The sequence below is a fragment of the Oreochromis niloticus genome, unplaced genomic scaffold (genome assembly GCF_001858045.2).
Source record: "Oreochromis niloticus isolate F11D_XX unplaced genomic scaffold, O_niloticus_UMD_NMBU tig00000606_pilon, whole genome shotgun sequence".
Taxonomy (NCBI): Eukaryota; Metazoa; Chordata; class Actinopteri; order Cichliformes; family Cichlidae; genus Oreochromis; species Oreochromis niloticus.
The window spans coordinates 94358-115620 of NW_020327195.1; the positions used below are offsets into that span (position 1 = coordinate 94358).

General features: G+C 39.7%; 2 long non-coding RNA genes across 4 annotated transcripts; both read right to left on the minus strand.

The window, feature by feature from the left end:
• Positions 1–281: 281 nt before the first annotated feature.
• Positions 282–3917, minus strand: LOC109201580 (uncharacterized). 2 transcript variants are annotated; one of them, XR_002061629.2, is made up of 3 exons: positions 3858–3917; positions 2750–3366; positions 282–328 (listed from the first exon to the last, which is right to left on the minus strand). It is a non-coding gene; the product is annotated as an uncharacterized LOC109201580 (long non-coding RNA). The 2 variants fall into 2 exon arrangements; XR_002061630.2 differs by lacking the exon at positions 282–328 and adding an exon at positions 389–1927.
• Positions 3918–6164: 2247 nt separating this feature from the next.
• LOC112844626 (uncharacterized) lies at positions 6165–21036 on the minus strand. Of its 2 annotated transcripts, none has more exons than XR_003217367.1 (3): positions 20678–21036; positions 7327–7428; positions 6165–6222 (listed from the first exon to the last, which is right to left on the minus strand). It is a non-coding gene; the product is annotated as an uncharacterized LOC112844626 (long non-coding RNA). The 2 variants fall into 2 exon arrangements; XR_003217366.1 differs by lacking the exon at positions 20678–21036 and adding an exon at positions 12636–12697.
• Positions 21037–21263: the final 227 nt, after the last annotated feature.

Here is a 21263-nt window from a genome sequence, read left to right on the forward strand (position 1 = left end):
TCATAAACATCAAATCTGTCTGGATGATCAGGATATGACTGAACCTCCTCCACACGTGTCACCTTCCTGTTGTTGTCAGACAGTTGGAGCTTTGTGTTCACTGTGTTTGTGTCGATTGTGAGTTGACAGGAATCTGATGGAGAGAACAAACACAATCCAGCTGCAGTTATTGATCCATCATCTGTTCATTGATTGACACTTTGATGATGACTCCTGACATGATTAAGATGGTTGAATGTGTGCTGCTTTGTTTTCATGAATCCCATTAAAAACACACTTACACTTCCTCAGACCTGGTCTCAACCATCGGACTCCAACAGGCTCCACCCTGAAAGGAGAAGGGGTCAGAGCAGCACAGTCAGCATGCACACATGGACATTACATGGCTCTCATACACACACTGTTAGACACTGTTAAAGAAACAGCCTAACATTTTCACAAATATACTTCAATCCATTTGTGGATCAAACTGCTGATGATTTGGACTGATCCTGGATCTGTCAGTACACCACTGTATTGAATGAAATATGACTGATTAAAACAATGACCTTCATTATCTTTATATTCCTCTTTTGTTCATCTTGAAAGCTTAAACAGACTGTTATCAGTCAACATAGCTCATACTGTTGAGTTAGAGAGTTTCTATACATCTATGTTCTTTGCACAAGATAGAAACTGGATAAGTAGCAAATTTGATTTCAAAATACTGGTGTTCAGAGTACAGATATCAGCACCTTGTGGAGTGAGATTGAAAAATTACTTAGAATTATAATTTCCATGACCCGAGTCACTGGTCATTGATGTTGGTGGTTTTCATGAATGATCAGATTCAATTTAAATCAACTTTCTTTATATAACCACTTAACAATTCACAAATCTTGCAAATGGTGTGTAGCTGGGTGTCACTGGCTCTAATCCAGGAAGCAGATTGACCTAACAGCTTTGAGTTTTTTCAAAAAGTTTGCTGCCTCTGCGTTTTTAGATCTTTTGGTCAGTTGTTTCTGTGATGTACTGAAGTTTAAATACAAGCACTTCATAAGTTTCAAATGCTTTTATTGAGACTTACATCACATTCATGCAAAGAGATAGTATTTGCAGTGTTGGTCCTTCTTTTTTAAGACCTCTGCAATTAGCCCTGCCATACTGTCAATCAATTTTTGGGCCAAATCGTGACTAATGGCAGCCAATTCTTTCATAATCAATGCTTGGAGTTTGTCAGAATTAGTCATTTTTGTTTGTCCTCCTGCCTTTTTAGGATTGACCACAAACTCTCAATTAAATTTGGTTCTGGGGAGTTTCCTGGCCATGGACCCAAAGTTTTAATAACTTGTTCCCCCAGCCACTTAGTTATTACTTGGTACTTATGGCATGGTACTCACATGATCCTAGAAACGGCTCTATACAAAATTTGGTCAATACAAAATATTCACAAATTGTTCTTGGATGGTTGGAAGAAGTTGCTGTTGGAGGATGTTTGCTTATTCATGGCTGTGTTCTTTGGCAACATTGTGAGGCAGCCCACTCCCTTGGATGAGAAGCAGCCCCACACATGAATGGTCTCAGTATGCTTTACTGTTGGCATGGGACGGGACTGATGGTAGCGCTCACCGTTTCTTCTCCAGAAAATCCTTTTTCCAGATGCCCCAAACAATCGGAAAGGGGCTTCATCAGAGAAAATGACTTTTATCCCAGTCTTCAGCAGTCGACATGCTGTACTTTTTTGCAGAATATCAGTTTGTACCTGATGCTTTTTAGCTGCCCTTCTTGACACTTCTTGACACCGTCTTCACCTCACTGTGCATTCAGATGCACTTACACCTGCCCCCTGCCATTCCCGAGCAAGCTTTGCACTGGTAGAACCCTGATCCTGCAGCTAACTCATCTTTTAGGATATGGTCCTGGCACCTGCTGGACTTTCTTGGGCACCCTGAAGCAACAATTCACAACAATTGAACCTCTTTCCTTGAAGTTCTTGATGATTGGATAAATTGTTGATTCAGGTGCAATCTTAGTAGCAAAAACATCCTTGGCTATGAAGCCCTTTTTATAAAACACAATGATGGAATACATTTCCTTGCAGGTAACCATGGTTAACAGGAATAACAATGATTTCATGTATCACCCTCATTTTAATGACCCCAGTCTGCTGTTCTATGATTATTGAAATGATATCAGCAGGTTGTTTTATGGCAGCAAAGAAGTGCGGTGGAAATGGGTTTTTTGGGATTAAGTTCATTTTCATGGTAGAGAAGGACTTTGCATGCCATCTGATCACACTTCATAACATTCTGGAGTATACGCAAATTGCCATCATAAAAACCGAAGCAGCAAACTTTGTGAAAACCAATATTTGTGACATTCTCTAAACTTTGGGCCAAGACTGTACAGCAAAGCCATTTGAAACCACTTAAATCTGGATTTTTGGAATATTTTTCTGACAAACTTTACATTCACATATGTTAAAATCTCATGAGAAATTATCTGCATTTGATAGTAGAGTTATATCTCAGAGAGAATGTTAGAGAGCACACGGTGCCTCATTAGGTCTAAAACAATATACTGAACTAAAGTAGACTGAACTTGAAAATGTATATTCTGTTGTATTGACATTATTAGGTGTCAAAATTGTAAAAAAAAACAGGACTTTCAGCTTTATGTCTGAAATTAAAGTCATAGGTGAGTAAGCTATTTATCCATTGATATAATATGTGTTTTAAATAGTTTTCAGTGGAAAAGACTAAATCCTGACCTGAGAATTTCCAGTGTACAGTATGGACTCTCCACTGCAGCAGAAAGAAGCTGCAGTCCTGACTCCTTTATGTTGTTGTTACTCAGGTCCAACTCTCTCAGACTACAGGACTCGGAGCTGAGAACTGAGGACAGTGTTTCACAGCTTCTCTCTGACAGGTTACAGACATTCAGCCTGAAAATTGTTGAACGGGAAGACAAAAAACACTTGTGTTAAAGTCTATTGATGGTGCAGTTAGAAGCTATTGGATTTGGCAGTATTTAATACTTTTTCAGGACTTGCTGGAATCCTCATTGCCTTATCTTAAAGAAGACAGAAATGTGACAGTTTACTCTGACTTGGACTGAAATACTAAAAGTACAAACACATATGAATGAAGTTTACTTATCAGAGTTTTTTGCCAATTGATGAAAAAAAAAACCCCTAATATCACTTGATCTGACCGCAGAATTTCCAGTTTGCAGTATGGACTGTTCACCCCAGTAGACAGAAGCTTCACTCCTGAATCTTGCAGGTTGTTATCATTCAGGTCCAGCACCCTCAGACAGGAGGCTTGAGAGCTGAGAACTGAGGACAGAGCTTCACAGCTTCTCTCTGAGAGGTTACAGTGACTGAGTCTGAAAAAAAGTAAGGAAATTAAAATAAAATCAACAAAGAGACTTATGATTTAATACATGCTATGCATTAACTCTGTACAATTTAAAAAAAACAAACAAACACATAAAAATATTTCTCAGTAGGAATCAGTGAGGAGCTGGTAGATATTGTTTTATTGACTCAGTACACAAAAGCACACTCATACTATAGTGTTTGAGACTTTGAGACTTATTGCAGCATTTGTGATTCAAAACAAAAGCAAACACAAATTGAAGGGGGCTAGATAAGCATCAATGCAGATATTTTAAATATGGCATATTCTTCTAATTTTGGCCTCTAGATTTTTGTTTTCTAACTTCATAATTGTTGATCATTGGTCATGATAATTTGCAAAATTATAATGAAGGTGACCTCCCAGCCCAATGTTCCTTCAGTGGGCTGGTTTCAGTCATTATGGTGGCTGTCTATAACAAACGTTTTAAAGCGAAGGTTGGATTACATATTGACTTACAGAGCTTTGTTGGAGGCTTTGACCACTGGCAGAAGCCTCAGAAGAGCCTCCTCTGAAGCAGAGTATTTCTTCAGGTCAAACACATCCAAATATTTTTCTGATGACAGCAAGACAAAGACCAGAGCTGACCACTGAGCAGGAGACAGTTTATCTGTGGAGAGACTTCCTGATCTCAGGGACTGTTGGATCTCCTCCACTAGAGAACGATCATTCAGTTCATTCAGACAGTGGAACAGATTGATGCTTTTCTCTGCAGACAAATTCTTGCTGAGCTTCTTCTTGATGTACTGAACTGTTTTCTTATTGGTCTGTGAGCTACTATCTGTCTGTTTCAGGCTACCTCGTAGGAGAGTCTGATTGGTCTGCAGTGAAAGACCCAGGAGGAAGCGGAGGAACAAGTCCAGGTGTCCATTTGGACTCTGTAAGGCCTTCCTCACAGCACTCTGGTAGAAGTGTTTCTCTACAGATTCTCTTGTTTCAGACTTCTGGAAGGTTGGTTGTTGTTCTTCCAGCAGATTGATTCCAAACTTGATGAAGATCATGTGGACATGAAGAGCAGCCAGAAACTCCTGAACACTCAGATGGATGAAGCAGAACACCTTGTCCTGGTACTGTCCTCTCTCCTCTTTAAAGATCTGTGTGAACACTCCTGAGTACACTGAGGCTGCTCTGATATCGATGCCACACTCTGTCAGGTCTGATTCATAGAAGATCAGGTTTCCTTTCTGCAGCTGATCAAAAGCCAGTTTTCCCAGAGACTTAATCATCTTCCTGCTCTCTGGACTCCAGTGTGGATCTGTCTCAGCTCCTCCATCATACTTGACCTCCTTCACTTTGGCCTGAACCACCAGGAAGTGGATGTACATCTCAGTCAGGGTCTTGGGCAGCTGTCCTCTCTTTCTGGTTTTCACCACATCCTCCAGAACTGTAGCAGTGATCCAGCAGAAGACTGGGATCTGGCACATAATGTGGAGGCTTCGTGATGTCTTGATGTGGGAGATAATCTTGCTGGCTTGCTTCTTATCTCTGAATCTCTTCCTGAAGTACTTCTTTTGCTGTAGATCAGTGAATCCTCTGATCTCTGTCACCATGCCAACACAGTCAGGAGGGATCTGATTGGCTGCTGCAGGCCGTGTGGTTATCCAGAGGTGAGCAGAGGGAAGCAGTTTCCCCCTGATGAGGTTTATCAGCAGCACATCCACTGAGGTGGACTTTCTAGGGTCAGTTAGGATTGTAGTTTTGTTGAAGTCCAGAGGAAGTCGACACTCATCCAGACCATCAAAGATGAACACAACCTGGAAGTCTTCAAAGCTGCAGATTCCTGCTTCTTTGGTTTCAGTAAAGAAGTGATGAACAAGTTCCACCAAGCTGAACTTTTCCTCTTTCAGCACATTCAGCTCTCTGAAAGTGAATGGAAATATGAACTGGATGTCCTGGTTGGCTTTGTCTTCAGCCCAGTCCAGGGTGTATTTCTGTGTTAGGACTGTTTTCCCAATGCCAGCCACTCCCTTTGTCAGCACTGTTCTGATTGGTTCATCTCTTCCAGGTGAGGCTTTAAAGATGTCTTCTTGTCTGATTGTTGTTTCTGGTCTGTCTGGTTTCCTGGATGCTGTTTCAATCTGTCTGACCTCATGTTCATCATTGACCTCTGCAGTCCCTCCCTCTGTGATGTAGAGCTCTGTGTAGATCTGATTCAGAAGGGTTGGGTTTCCTGCTTTAGCGATGCCCTCAAACACACACTGGAACTTCTTTTGCAGTGTCAATTTTACCTTACGTTGGCATACTGTAGGAAAATTCTCTGTAAACAAAATACAGAACATTATGCCACATCTTTTTAAAGCGCATATATTTGGTTACATTTTGGTCCATCTCTTAAAACAATAGTTTATTTTTTAAGTAGCTAGAAACTTTATAGAAATCTTCTTACTCTGCAGATGGTTGGCCAGCTCCTCCTGCTTCATTCTCCTCAGGAAATTCAGTGTGATCTTCATGAATGCCTCTCTGCTTCTCCTCTGATCATCATCTTCCCTCTGTCTCTCTAAGCATTCTGGGTAATCTGGACTCAGAACCTTCTGGATCTTCTTCAGCTCGTTCTTCACAAAAGTGATGATGTTGTCCTCCAGCAGCTGGAACAGAATATTTATGAATGAGCCAATCAGACTGAAATCATGGAGCCAAACATCAGATCCATGTTGGACACACTGACAATCCACTGGTCTACAAAGAGCAGCATGGAGATGACTGTGAACAGAATAGATGTAAAGTCGTTGTTGTACATGTACAGACCATAAATATGGAGTGCAGCTGTGTTTGATGCTGCTGGGCAGACTGACCACTGGGAACCTCTGAGCTCTGCTGGTCCACTCTGTGGAGGAACCATGAAGAATTAGTTCAAGCACAGGATAAAGATCCAGTAGTTTCCGTTAAAATAACGTAATCTGAATCAACTTTGTCAAGTTTTAAGATCTAAGATTAAGAGAATATTGGTAATTTTTAGTCAGTTTTGATGCCAGGGCTGATGTTCCAAAGCTTACAAGAAACTTTGAAACTTCATTAAATTGAAAAAACAAAAAAATCAAAATTAAGTTTATGAATAATTATCCTGACTGTGTGCATTAGTATTGAACTTTGAGCTGTGTGTTGTTGCTGCTCTTCACTTTTTTTTTAAACTGCTTCTGTCCTGTAATGGTTTGTCAGCTGCTGTGATATCTAAAACAACAGCAGGAGATATTTCATGTCTCTTTGGGACTGAAGTCTTTTTGACCTCAAACAACATGTTATCATTTTGGATTCAGGAGACAGACACTATCTCTACTTTCAAGATTAGACTTCAAACTTTCCTTTTTGCTAAAGCATATAGTTAGGGCTGGACCAGGTGACCCTGAATCCTCCCTTAGTTATGCTGCAATAGACGTAGGCTGCCGGGGATTCCCATGATGCATTGAGTTTTTCCTTTCCAGTCACCTTTCTCACTCACTATGTGTTAATAGACCTCTCTGCATCGAATCATATCTGTTATTAATCTCTGTCTCTCTTCCACAGCATGTCTTTATCCTGTTTTCCTGCTTTTACCCCAACCGGTCGCAGCAGATGGCCCCGCCCCTCCCTGAGCCTGGTTCTGTCGGAGGTTTCTTCCTGTTTAAAGGGAGTTTTTCCTTCCCACTGTCGCCAAAGTGCTTGCTCATAGGGGGTCATATGATTGTTGGGTTTTTCCTCTGTATGTATTATTGTACGATCTACCTTATGATATAAAATACTCTAATGCAGTCATTATTGTGATTTGAGCTGTATAAATAAAATTGAACTGAACTGAATACTGACTTACATTTATTCATGGAGATTCACTCTAAGCTTAGCCAATATCGTTTTTTTTTTTTTTTAATGAATCTTTGTAACAATCTGAGGATGTTTCAGGTCAGATTTATCCAGGAAACACAAACATGTAAAGGAGTCATCACAGCTCTCTGACCTCGTTGGTCCAGGTTCAGCACTGATGTCTGGAGGTTGAGGTTTGGAGCAGTCAATCCTCGCAGACGGACAGCTGGATCCTGCAGACTGTGACCTCTGACCTCTGCAGGCACAAACATGATTGAAGCAGCTGTGATCACACAGACTGCAGATAATGCAGCTGTTTCCTGTGTTGCAAAACAATTTTACCCCGGTTCTTTTATTCGTCGAGGGATCCAGAGATGGCACCGGAACTCAGTAGTCATTTTAAAAAAATCTTTATTCATCTTTATTTCATCTTCATTTAAGCATGCACTTCTAGAAGGGAAGACGAGGCCGGTGTCCCTCTGCAAAATCTTCACCCCTTTGTTAGTCACAGCCAGCTTTATAGAAGCGGCCCCATCATAAATCCCCCCGGTGTGCTGCAAACTCTGTGTCTGTGTCTATTTGCACGAGCACGTGAATGACTGTGTGCACGTACCTGTGTGTATGTCTGTGCACGTGAGTGAATGTGCATGTAAGTGTGGGTGCGTCGTAACAGTCAAAGCACTGTTTGTGTGTGTCTCTGTATACGTGACTTCCTGGGGTTCATAAAAGTAATCTCACCCAAGTTAAACCAAATTCCTCTACACAACATACAAAACAGAGTTAACAGATGAGGGGTCTGAAAAATGCTTTTGCCATTATGTAATCTGTAATTTCCACAAAGTATGCTGATCAGTGTAATTTTCAATGATTAAACTGTAGTAGAGACGAGCAAACATATTGGCAGATCTGAGAAGAGAGAACTTTTGTTATGAAAATGATTTTAATCTTTTACACATGATTGCATTTGAGCATATTAAAGAGCTGTGGCTCCTGGTCAACTGAGGGTCAGAAACTCTTGGCCGGCGTTAATGATCAGCCAATACACGGTGAGGAGCACAGGAGCTCTGAAAGGAATCGCAACACACCTGCTGACATGACATATGCCTGGAGTTATTTTTATCTTTTATTACTTATATCCTTTAGAGCTAAGATTTAAGTTTTTATTATTTACACCTTATATCTTTTTGAGTAAGTCTTAAGTTTCATTTATGTTCAGGTTAAGTAAGTTTCTTTCATGGTTTGAGTATCATCATTTGAGTGTGACATTTAGCCTAGAAATCACACAGAGTTCAGCTGTGTATGAGCGCAGGCCTTATGTCTGGCTAAGACGAGAGGTGTGAGGTGAGCTGGGGTGCAGACGAGGTCATGACACATACATAGCCTACACAGCAGGCACCCACATACACACACACACTCACACACACACACACACACACGTACACACCATAATAGATCTATTTTGGTAGGTAAGAAGTGAAGATGTGTTTTTGCTGCAATTGCAAATTGTGCCGGCATATTGTCAGATGCTTACAGGAAGTGCACCTGATGTTCGGGGAGATAAGGAGGCGCTCATGGTGCGACACCGGGATGGAGATGAGACGTAATGTTCTTAAAAACTATGTTAAAGTTAGCAGGAACATTTTGTGGTTTAGATTGACGTAAGCTGTATGGTGTCTGTTTTTTGCAAGAGAGGGGGCTTTGTTGTTGTACCCATATAAAACCTTTGTCTAATTATTGTAAGTTCAGTTCGATTGCTGACTTTGCCCAGCTTCGGACTCCACGCGTGTAATCAATAAATCTTTGCTTTGATCACATCTTCTGGACCAGAGTTGTTATTTGCTTGTGAGCCCTCCGTACTCCTTTTCTCCAACTTTTGAACCTTAACACAGATTACAAACACTGAGACTCCCACTCTGCATCCACTGGGCCATTGGCCTCTTGTTGTTTTACATTTACAGATCAGGTGGAGAGTCTCCTGCAAGCCTACTTCTAAGTTATGGCAATTATGAGTTTTTATTAAAGGTACAAGCATCAGCATCAGCAACCCCCAACTGTAGCTTCCTGTCCCCTTTTATGACAGCAGACCCCCAGTGTCAATAAATTCCTTTCTCTCTAAACAGTTACACACTCTCGGGTCACAGCTAAACCAAACTGAAACACAGAGACAAATCCTTTCCTATTCATCTGATCTAAACAAATTTAACACATTATATTCTAATAATTATTTTCTTGTACTCACACCTGTCAGTAACATCCTCTTAGATTAGAGTTCAGCTTTTTACAGGAAAACTGGACAAAACTGATTTTTGTTACAAATTCATTTTTATTTCCTCTCAGCTCACAAACACCAGAATCAACACTGATTATAACGTCAGTGCAGAATTATTTCTGTTAACTAATTTCTGTTAACTTCTGTTAACTAACTTCAAATAGTGAGTTCAGTTCTATGACCCCGTTGGAGCATATCAGAGACATTTGTGCACATTAACTGCATGTTGTGGGTCAAATGTTTGTGCATGTTGGAGGTATTCCTTCTTTGTAGTGATCAGTGTTGGGTCATTACTCAAAGTCATTATCACACATATTGCACAGAAGACTTTAATTAAAAGTAATTCAGTACATTACTTAATTACTCCAAGGAGAAAAACATTCATTATACTACCCATTACATTACTGTCATTGTTGTGACTACTTTTATGAATCATAACATAACATCTGTTTTTTTCTTTAAAACAGTGAGAATATACTCACCTAGTTTTGCTATGTAAATTTCTAATTAATTTTACTTTTGGAAAAGTGATTAGTTTGGTATATTTTGTTCCCTCCCATTAATAAGAGCATGTTGTGCGAATGTGGTGGAATTTTTTGACCACATTTTGAACTTGTCAAATCAGATTAAGTTAACTTTTTTATGTTTAAATTTATGTTTAAGTAGTAATAATAAGAACTCATTGAGTTAATTTTTTGTTTATAGTTTACCATGAAATAAACACCATATATTTTCAAAGAATCACGTCAGAAGAACGTTCTAAAACAAACCACTTGTTGCCACCCACGGCCTTTTTCTTGGACTATTTTTCTGTTCTGAAACTTAAAAGGCTGTGACAGTCATGTTACTATGTAAAATGAGCTGAAACACTGTCTCAGAATGACCATTTAACAACATAAACCTGAGGCTAACACCCCACACACCAACACAGATCCTATCCTGATGAAGACACACGTGATCTTTCTCTGAGTGTTTATGAAAAACAAATCAAAGATGAAACCAGCACAAAGACACTTCAAAGTGATTCTACTGTGGAAACATGAACAGGTAGAAACCTGCAGCCTGACTGCTCCTCACTGTTAAGTATGAGGGGCCGTACAAGCCAAAATTCATTCTTTCACTCTCACACACATACATTCTTCTCTCACACACATATATTTTCATTTATGCATTCCTACATTTTGCTCTCATTTACATGCATTCAATATGCATTTAATCTGACAAATAATATATGTATGTAAGAAGAGAACGCATACATGTCTGAAGAAAATATATGTATGCAAGAGAATAATGTATGTGAATGAAAGAGTATAGTGGAAACGGAAGGTTGGGGGTCTGTGCCGCTGTGATTGGCTGAGAAGCACGCGCGGGTCACTTTCAAGTGTCTGACAGCATTGAGGGGGGAGAAGAAACTTGAGTTCTTCAGCAAGCTATCGGGGTGTTAAGAAATATTTTATCATCTCCTGAAACGGTCACATCGGTGTCACTTGATCGAGAGCAGCAGCTTTTACAGCTGTGGCTCCAGCAAACATCAGCTGATACTAGAAACTAATTTAAAATAAATTCTAACAACAGCTGATCAAGCTTGAACGTGCTGCTGTTGTTTAGCGTGACATCCGCTGGTTTCCTCTTTCTGGCGCAAAGTGGGAGATAAACAAACAAGAGAGACGATCAGCTGATCATTGATCGGTTTCATGATTGAAGTAGCAAAAGGAGAGGGAGAGAATGAGGGGAGAAAAGGCAGCTGTGCAACGTAAAAACAGAATAAATCCAGCTTTGTCTCTTTTTTCATTCTAGCTGATGTACGGGGCGAATCGCGTTCCTTTTCCTCTCAATACGGATGTATTGTAATTGGTCCAGCCCAGAGTTAATCATGAGCAATTGGCTAATCCACCACCTTTCACTGTTTATACCGTTACAAAAACAAACAAACATAAAAATGAAAAATCACCATCGGCCCACCAGGCAAATGCCCAGTATGCCCATGGCCAGTCCAGCTATACGGTCAGCTGGTGGGTAACAGGCATCTCCGAAAACATTAGAGCGCTTATGGAAACATGTGATGTCTTGATGAATCAAGCAGATATTTGAAGTTTACACAGCACCATTCTCGCATGAAAATATCTTAAAAGTTTATTTTGTGACCTATGGCGTTATTCTGTGTGCCACAAAACCAGCCAATCACAGACTTGGATGCAAAAATATCTCATTGGCTGTTCTGGTCTCCAATCAGCTCGAAATGACGAATCCCAGATTCCATTTCGTCCAAAACTCAAACAAGGCAGTGGCAGAGGAGCACAGAGTGGTGGAGTTTGAAATATTACTCTTTCTGGGTCACTATGGCGTTATTTTTGTGCCACTATTCTGAGCGCACGTGAAACAAAAGTTGAGCCCGTCCCATCTCGATCAAGTGACAACGACGTGACCGTTTCAGGAGATGATAAAATATTTCTTAACACCCCGATAGCTTGCTGAAGAACTCGAGTTTCTTCTCCCCCCTCCATACTGTCAGACACTTGAAAGTGACCCGCGCGTGCTTCTCAGCCAATCACAGCGGTACAGACCCCCTGCCTTCCGTTTCCACCAAACTCCTTCATTCACATACATTACTCTCTTGCATACATATATTTTCTTCAGACATGTATGCGTTCTCTTCTTACATACATATATTATTTGTCAGATTAAATGCATATTGAATGCATGTTATTCAGAGCAAAATGTAGGAATGCATAAACGAAAATGTATGTATGTGAGAGTGAAAATATATGTGTGTGTGAGAGAAGAATGTATGTGTGCAAGTGAGAGTGAAAGAATGAATTTTGGCTAATAGTTAAGTGAGATATATATATATATATATGTGTATATATATATATGTATGTATATATATGTGTATATATATATATGTATGTATATATATGTGTATATATATATATATGTATGTATATATATGTGTATATATATGTATATATATATATATATATATATATATATATATATATATATATATATATATATCTATATATATACACACATATACATATATATATACACATATACATATATATACACTCTGTAAGGACACAGAGCTGGGTGGAGGTCCAGGTGGGTTCCTGTGAATAATGATGGAGCAGTGATGTGAGTGCTGAGCTGTGACATGGAGAAGAGTCATGGACAGTTAGAGATGGTCATCTCACCTCTGAGCTTTGGTCTGGCTCTCATGTTCCCCACACAGAGTGCTTTTAGAGGGAGGGACTCCCTCCTCTCTGTCCTCACACTGATCCATGCTGCTCAATTCAGCTCACACACACTTTCTACCTTCACCTGCAGAGGAAACACAAATCATTCATGTGCACATCAACTGAAATCCTCCTTTCCATCATGTGTGCTGTCCAAATATCAGCTGCTTCTTTCCTGCTTCATCTCAGTGTCAGCTGAATGCAGTCAGACAGCAGTGTGAGGCAGAGGAAGCTGCCATCAGCTGCTCTACTATCAGTCCACTAGATGGAGCCTGAAGCACACACGATGCGTTCACTGACACACACTGATTCACTGTGACTGGAAGCTTCAGTCCATTAATATTCAGACAGTTTATCTTTAAACTTTTCAGCTGATCCAAGACTCCAAGAGGATCTGCAGAGTTCAAAGCTTCACTCTAATTATTTCTCTATAGTTTTAACGGGAAAAATCTTTCTAAGCTCCTTAGAATGCAATAGGTGTATTAGTGCTGGGCGATATATCGAGTTTTTTAAAAATATCGATATATTTTCATACGAGATATAAGATGTGACAATATCGTTTATATCGATATAGTCTATGTTACGTTATAACTATACTTGTGGAGCCGCAAGTTTGCCTCTCTTCCGTCCATTTTTGTCTCTACGCTGCGTTACTGGGCCTTGTCTCTCCTTCAGTGAACAACTCCCCCTCCTCCCCCAAAGCTTCACCTGCAGACAACGACAAGATGAACACGGCAAATCTCCGTGTTACCGTGGATTGCCCCATGCTTGGGGCTGGACGGCGTCAATGTGTTAGAGAGCTAACCGCGCTAACGAGCTAACCGCGCTAACGAGCTAACCACGCTAACACCATGCACAGCCTGAAATCCTTTCATTCTCTCAAAAGTTGACCACGCGCATTATGTATGAATTCTGGTTGTGCTTGATGACCGCGAACAGTTTTTCATGTGCTAGACGGCGCACAGCAATCTGTCAAAAAATGTTTCAGTACGACTTTGGTGAGCTACGGAGCTGCACCGCTTGATAGATTGTCGGAGCATTACGGCTACCGTAGTGGAGCCTCGCGGAGTGATACGTACTGTGCTTCAACGTAATATTACCGTATTGTGTGTGTATAAGGATCATAAATGGCTCCTGTGCAGAGACACGGTTAAGAGGATTTCAAATTGCAGGCTGTCAGTCATGCAGTAGAACTTGGGAGCAGCTGTGAAATCTGTCTCTTTGTTATTATGCTCAGCATCTTTTAGTTTACATTTTGACTGCACAATTGTGAGCTTTTTGTTATGCACAAAAACAACATTGTGTTCTTTTATTTATGGAGCATTATTATTTAATAAACGCTGATAATTTATTAGAGTAAATTCTTCATGTACATCTACGCTGTATGTTAATAAAAGTGCCTGTGTGACATCTAGGACACAGCTTTGACTAAACTCTCTTTTTGTTCTTACCTTATGGCTTAAAGAAAATAAATATCGAGATATATATCGTATATCGCCATCCAGCTAAAAAATATCGAGATATGAATTTTGGGTCATATCGCCCAGCTCTAAGGTGTATGTTGCTGGGGGGGTTTCTCATGATGTGCTAAGTGTTTCTTTTTAGACACTTTTTTTCACTCACTATATCTTTATACACCCGTCTGCATTTAATCATTACTTATTATTGATCTCTGTCTCTCTTCCATAGTGAGTCTTTGTCCTGGCTTCCTCCCCTCACCCACAACCAGTTGCTGGAGTTTTCTTCCTGTTAAAAGGGAAAACTTTTCTTTATCATCATCATCATTTATTTATATAGCACTTTAAAGTTGTCACGTGAGCAGATGTAGACACAACTATCCGGCCCTGCAGCCATATCCAGCACTGGGCCCAGACCCGCCATCTGACCTTGGCTGGAGATAAGCAATAGTTTGGAATCCAGATGGGGACGAAGTGTCTAAACAGTTCTGTTATCAGGGAGAGAATTTGTTGTTGTTCAGCCAACAGCCCTGAGACCACAGCTGGCGCCGATATGGTAGCTGAATGATGGTGGTTTTCCTTTAGTGTGAACAAATGCACCTCAATTTTAGAGTTGATCTAAATGTCCATCACTGGTCTCTCAATCTCCCATTGGAGAGCCATGAGCTCCTCCAAGATGTTGTCAAATTTGCGCTCAAAGAGCATAATCTGAGTATTCACGACATCCGTGAGGTTCTCCGAGATCTTATCCGTGTTGCGTTGCATGAACAAAGTTTGAGAAGTCACAGCTCGTCCCATTGTTTCCATCATAGCAGACAGCCTTGTGGGGTCTTGAACAGCCATTACCTTTTTCTCTAATCTTCGATAAGCCAGGGCCAAGCCAGCTCTGAACAGCAAGAGCCCCGTTATCATGGTGCCAAAAGGGTAGATGTCTTCAATGTCCTCGATTGATAATCCCACCAGGCACACGACCCTCCAGTTATGCCACCCGTCAATCATGTATCCGGCAGGGAACGTCCCACCAGGACACTCGGGCTCACAGTTGATCAAATCCATAATTCACCTTTTAGGTTTTTGAGAACAGAGCGTGTGACTCTTCCAGAGTAAAAAAGTAGACGAGACTAGACAAGGACATGAGAAGCAAATCAGAAAAGATCTGGTAGAGGGAGAGCGAAAAAAGTGTGTCCGCCTTCCTCAAGGGCCAAATGGGAACATTACATAATAATAATAATAATAATAATAATAATAATAATAATAATAATAATAAAGGCTAATAAAAATAAATGTTTAATGATAATAAATAATGTTTAATTAATGTTTATTAATGGATGACAATTGATCTGTAACGTGATGTCATGGTATTTATGTGCATAGTAAAACTGATCAAATAAAGATATTAACTTCTATCAGCAGAAAATAAAAAACGGAGTGTTTTTCAGTATCTCCATTTCAATGTGAAACTGGAAAAATGAACAATTTGAAGCAAATAAATATTGGTTTAAATGTAAATTGGGTTGGGTTTTTTTTTTTTCAATTTCACTGGAGTGAATATGAACTGCAACTCTGAGTTTTAGAAAATTAAACCTCAGTGACCTTTTCTTTTTCATAGGAAAGACATAAAAAGACAAAGTCATTTGGCTATTTAAATATTTTCATCTCCTATTGTCTTGTAATATATTTTTTGTTCTTTATAAACAGTAGAATTGCTCCTCTGTGCCTAATCTTAACTATAAATGTCAAAAAATAACATTACATGCTCTAGTTTAGTGGCTGCTTGGCTCGGATATGGGGCTATCTAAAATATAAAAATGCAAATACTTTACTTTTAGGCTCTAAGCTGTTTGCTAGCTTCATTTTAATAATGAAACGTCTAACCCGACTCATCAGAATCTTGGAGATGTCGGCTTTCTCACCTGACATCATGTACAAGCACACTCCGTTGGGGCTGAAAGCCGACATCTCCAAGATCCTGATGAGTCGGGTCAGTGCTATGTGTTTACATATTTGTGTGGAGTCTGTTTATCCTAAAGGCTACAATACAAGGGGAACTCACTACAGCCACCATAAATCTATCTTACAGGATCACTGCTGACTCACAGCAACACTTAGAGCAACCTGAAGGGGGCGCTGCTCCCACTGCAGTCTGTTGGCTGATTTGATGAGACTCAAACAGCAACACAAGTGGATTCAGTGATCCATCAAGGAAATATGAACTTAATAACCTGACTGAATCAAGCACATTACAACTAACATTACTGTCATTTTATTTTGAAAGGACCGACAGGAAACAGAAGCACACTGCTGTGTGTGACTTTAATGGAGAGATAACATTTTTCTTCCATGAAATAAAAAAAACAGTTTGCTTTGCGGAGAAATCAATGAAACATCAGCTGTTCATCAAAGTGTTCGATTCCAGTCAGTCAATAATCTATAATCATGTGGATTTGTCTTCAAACACAAGAGTTATCAAAGTTTGTCCTGAAATAAGAGCTGATCATCTGGTCCAAACATTATTAGCAGAAACAAACAGTAAAAATGTTAAAGGAGGAAACAAAGCAAACTTACAGTTTCGTCACACACCAACAACAAGCTCCACTCCACACCTGGACACTAAACACGGACACACAGGTGAGCTGCTTCCTGAAATGAGGCGGGACTCCACCTGAAGACTGTGAGAAGGCCACACCTTCATGTGATCACTCCAGAAATATGTCGTCTGACTGCTCAGACTGATCAGAGTGAACAAACTGATCACAGCTTGTGTCTGACTCTTAAAGCTATAAAAGAGTGTCAGTCCCAGCTCACAGGTCAAAGGTCATCCTACTGATAAAGTCATCGCGCTCAGTGACATCAGTGTGCTCGAAATAAACTGAAATGATCCATTTAGTGAGCTGCTGTTCTGCTTTCCAAGCTGGAAATGTGCTTATGTGCTTCAGGACGTGCCATAAAACCAGAAATATTATTACTATATTTAAGAACTCAGACGCCATCTCCAATAGCCATAGTAACAGTTACCATTATTTACATCCTGGAGGATGTCATCACCCTTCACAGGGCACTGAGCCATCTGGAGAACAGGAAGCGCAATGTCAGGATGCTCTTCATGGACTACAGCTCAGCTTTCACAGGATCCCCACAGAGCTGCATTTTCAACCCCCTACTGTACACCCTGTACACCAACACACCCAACCAATGTCGTGATTAAGTATGCCGATGACACCACCGTGGCTAGGTGGAGGTTGAGGTAGAACTCATCATGGACTTCACAAGGCATTGACAGGTCCACTCCCCTCTCATTATAAATGGAGAATGGGTGGAATCTGTCTCCACCTTCAGGTTTCTGGGCACCACATCTCTTTTCATCACATAACTTTATTCGTTTCAAGTATACAAGTCCAAGCTTGCTGTACTTGGCACTTAGAAAAGATGAGCTGGTACCTGAAATGAGTCAGAACTCCACCTCTGATAGAAACAAGAGAGAGGAGAGTATGCTGATTTTCACAATAAGAGCATGTGTTTCAAGAGGACTTTGATGTATGTGGATCCACAGAAGGATGAGATGGAATGAAGTTACCTGACACATGTTTAAGTCCTACAGCAGTTTGTGAAACAGTAACTATGTTTTGTGTTCGCACACACAAACTGTACGTTCATGTGATTAATTCAGAAGTAATGCACTTTAATAGGAGAGTGTCACCATGGTGACCAACAAACCAAAGTTTATGGTTGTATTTTAATCTAAACCATGATTTTCTTTGTAAACATAACCCAGCAGCTTCAATGCTGAATTTTAACAAAGTCTTTTAATTGATCTCATATTTAATGAATCTATTCCATTCAATATATTAATTTATATATTAATGGTTTTATTTCACATTTTGTGACAGAGTCTCTTTATCTGCTGTGTCCCTGAAGAAAATGATCTAATGGAACAAACTACAGGTACAGGTTATTTCACACCACAGACTTTATTTCAGCTCTAAAATGAGTTTAAATTAAAACATTTTCATTAATTTATATATATATATATATATATATCTTAGCTTATATAACCTTAATCTATTAAAAAACTGGATTAAAGTGAGCCAGCTTTCTGTAGATAGAGAAATAAAACAGTAATTACAGATACAACTTTGGAGGTATAGACATATTATATTATTGTGTTTTTTAGTACAGAATAAGTATAAAAAAGTATTTATGAGCTGCAGCTTCAGAAGAATAATTATGCTCTGAGGAAACCTTCAGGTAACGACAATGTGCACATTGTACTCGTCTGAGCAGCTCAACAGAATCTGACAGTTATTGTTAAGGTTCAGATGTTGAGGAGGAATCCAAAATAACCACCACTGATCCGGCCGGGTGCAATTAGACGACATTTTAATGAATACACATATGCGGAGCCAATACTGTTCAGATTCAGTATTGAACTATCTTACGACAAGAAGTCAAAGGCTTTATAAGGTTGGCAGTCTCAATACAGCATACGTCACTCCAAAACCACAATGACTTTTAACACAGTTTGAAAAGATCATCTTCTCGTCTCGATCCCAGGTGTCTTCCTGTTGTCCCCGGACGCTCGCTTATCTGTCTGGAACATCAGGCACACTTTCTGCACAACCTGTCACTTACGCAGGCACAATTTTGCAGTTGCAAGCAAAACATGATTAAACTTTCACCTAACTAAATGAGTCTACCTACAATGTGTGTGTCAACTTCTGCTTGCACTTTGTTTCACCCTTCACTTCATCAGCTAAGCCTCATAACCTTTCCACCAGACAGAAGGCCAGCATGTACTGAACCTATGTGTGTGTGTATGTGTTTATGTCTGCACATACACGCTGCACCTTAATTGACCTCAGCTTAAGCAACCAGGCTAAGGCCATCCTGTGTGTAATGATCTTGACTTCTATGTAAAATGTATAAAACAAATGTTTCAATCTAATACAACTACTTGAAGCATAATCAAAGCTTAGTCAAAGATAAATGCATAATAAATAACCTGCTCTTGGCTTACACTCAGACTCTGCTTTCGGTTTCACTTCTGCAGAAGCATGCCTTGCAGAAGTGTTTCCTGTCTCATTTTGGAGTTACTCTTACGTGGGGCCTTTTCTTTCACCATGCAGTCTGCATACAAACATTTAAGATTATAAATTCAATTTAACAGTTTGAAGTGGTTCTTGCTGGACCTGTAATAAAGACTAATATAATACCAGTATATTTGAACATCTGAATGCATCTGCATGCAACATCACTATTAATAATGAAATGGTAATGATGATTACAAAAATAGCCGCAAATAATAGCAGTAAAATATTTCTATTCTTCACATTATCTAAATCTGAGTGATGCACAGGTTTTATGTGACAGTCAAATGTATGGATTCACTTCCAGTGTGTCTGTTTGTCTTTGAACAATAAATCTGTGGGCATGTGACGATGTTTGACACACAGTAACATGAATCTACAGCAACATGAATCATTACTGGTGTAATGTTTGACGTGTTTTCACGGCAGTTTTAGTGCAGCTGTTCAACATGTTGAAGCTCCTCAGTTAACAACCAAAGCCTCTCAGGTTTTTTTTTTAATAATCATGTTTGTGGCCACGCTGCGTTTGCTGTACAAAAACTAATTTCACAGACGAAACTGTGACTTTCATTAAATGCAACTAAAGGCTCCAAATGCACAAAACCAGGCAGGAAATGAAACTGAAAACTACTTCTATTATTTAATAATTTTGTTGATGGTGGTAAAAGATCCAAGGAACAAAACCCATTAATCCGAGATTAAAACAACAAACATCCTTAAACAGCACAGACACGTCATCATAATATTTTGAACAAAACAAGCAAACAAACCTCATCAGTAATCAGCTGATTACTGATGATAGCTGTTTTATAAAATAAATTGTTTTAATAAATAAAACCCACTGATAATATCAGTGTGTGTTTGTGTGTGTACTTCAATAATATGTTTCTGTCAGTGATCTATTCAAATAACTGGATGTCATCTTCTCAAGACGTGATCATAATTCAGGAAACACGTCAATGTTAAATTTTGAAATACATGTGACAGTTTCAGAGACTCGATGGATGTTGTGAATTGTGTAGGTGAGCACGCAGCAGCAGCTGTCTGAGCTGAATAAAGATGAAGCATGTTTGCTTATTTTGTAAATAAAGGAACATCCATCCATCCATTCGCTTATCCTTTCCAGGGGCGCTGGAGCCTATCCCAGCTGTCATAGGGCGAGAAGCGGGGTACACCCTGGACAGGTCGCCAGTCTGTCGCAGAACTTACACACAGGGATAGACAACCATTCCCGCTCACCCTGTATTATATAACACACTCCAGTGTAGATATATATATATATATATATATAGTGTATATCACTATACCATATTGATTTTAAATTACTAAGTAATAATAACAGTTACAATAAAAACCTGGACTCTGATCAAACACACCTGCAGGCTGTAAAAACATGAGCTGAACAAACAGTAAAATTCCTAAAGACAAACTGTTAAAGGAGGAAACAAAGCAAACTTACAGTTTCTTCACACACCAACAACAAGCTCCACTCCACACCTGGACACTAAACACAGACACACAGGTGAGCTGCTTCCTGAAAATAGGCAGGACTCCACCTGAAGACTGTGATTGGGCCACACCTTCATGTACTGGTTTCAAAATATGTCGCCTGACTGCTCAGACTGAGTTCACATGCTGACATGTAAGGACATGAACTGATGTTTCTTTAAAGCTCATTTCAACCTGTTGAAGTCATGAATGAAAGTGCAGACTGAGAGTGGATCACATGATGTTTAAGGTGTGTCATGTGACATGTTCAGTATTGTCACACATGTCTAGATTGTCCCTGATATCATAACTGCTCAAACACTGATGATTATATTTGAAGAATTATTACTGATGGCAGCAAAGTTTGAATGGAGCTCTCTGTCTGTGCTGATTTGTCGCCCTCTGGAGGTCAAAACACAAACAGCATGATGTCACTGTAACCACCACAGTGACAGGAAGTGTTTGTAAATGATGAAACATATCAGTGATGCTGATAGTGTGTTCATCACAGACATTCAGGCTTCATGTTGACATGAATCAAAGTGAAAGCAGAGAAA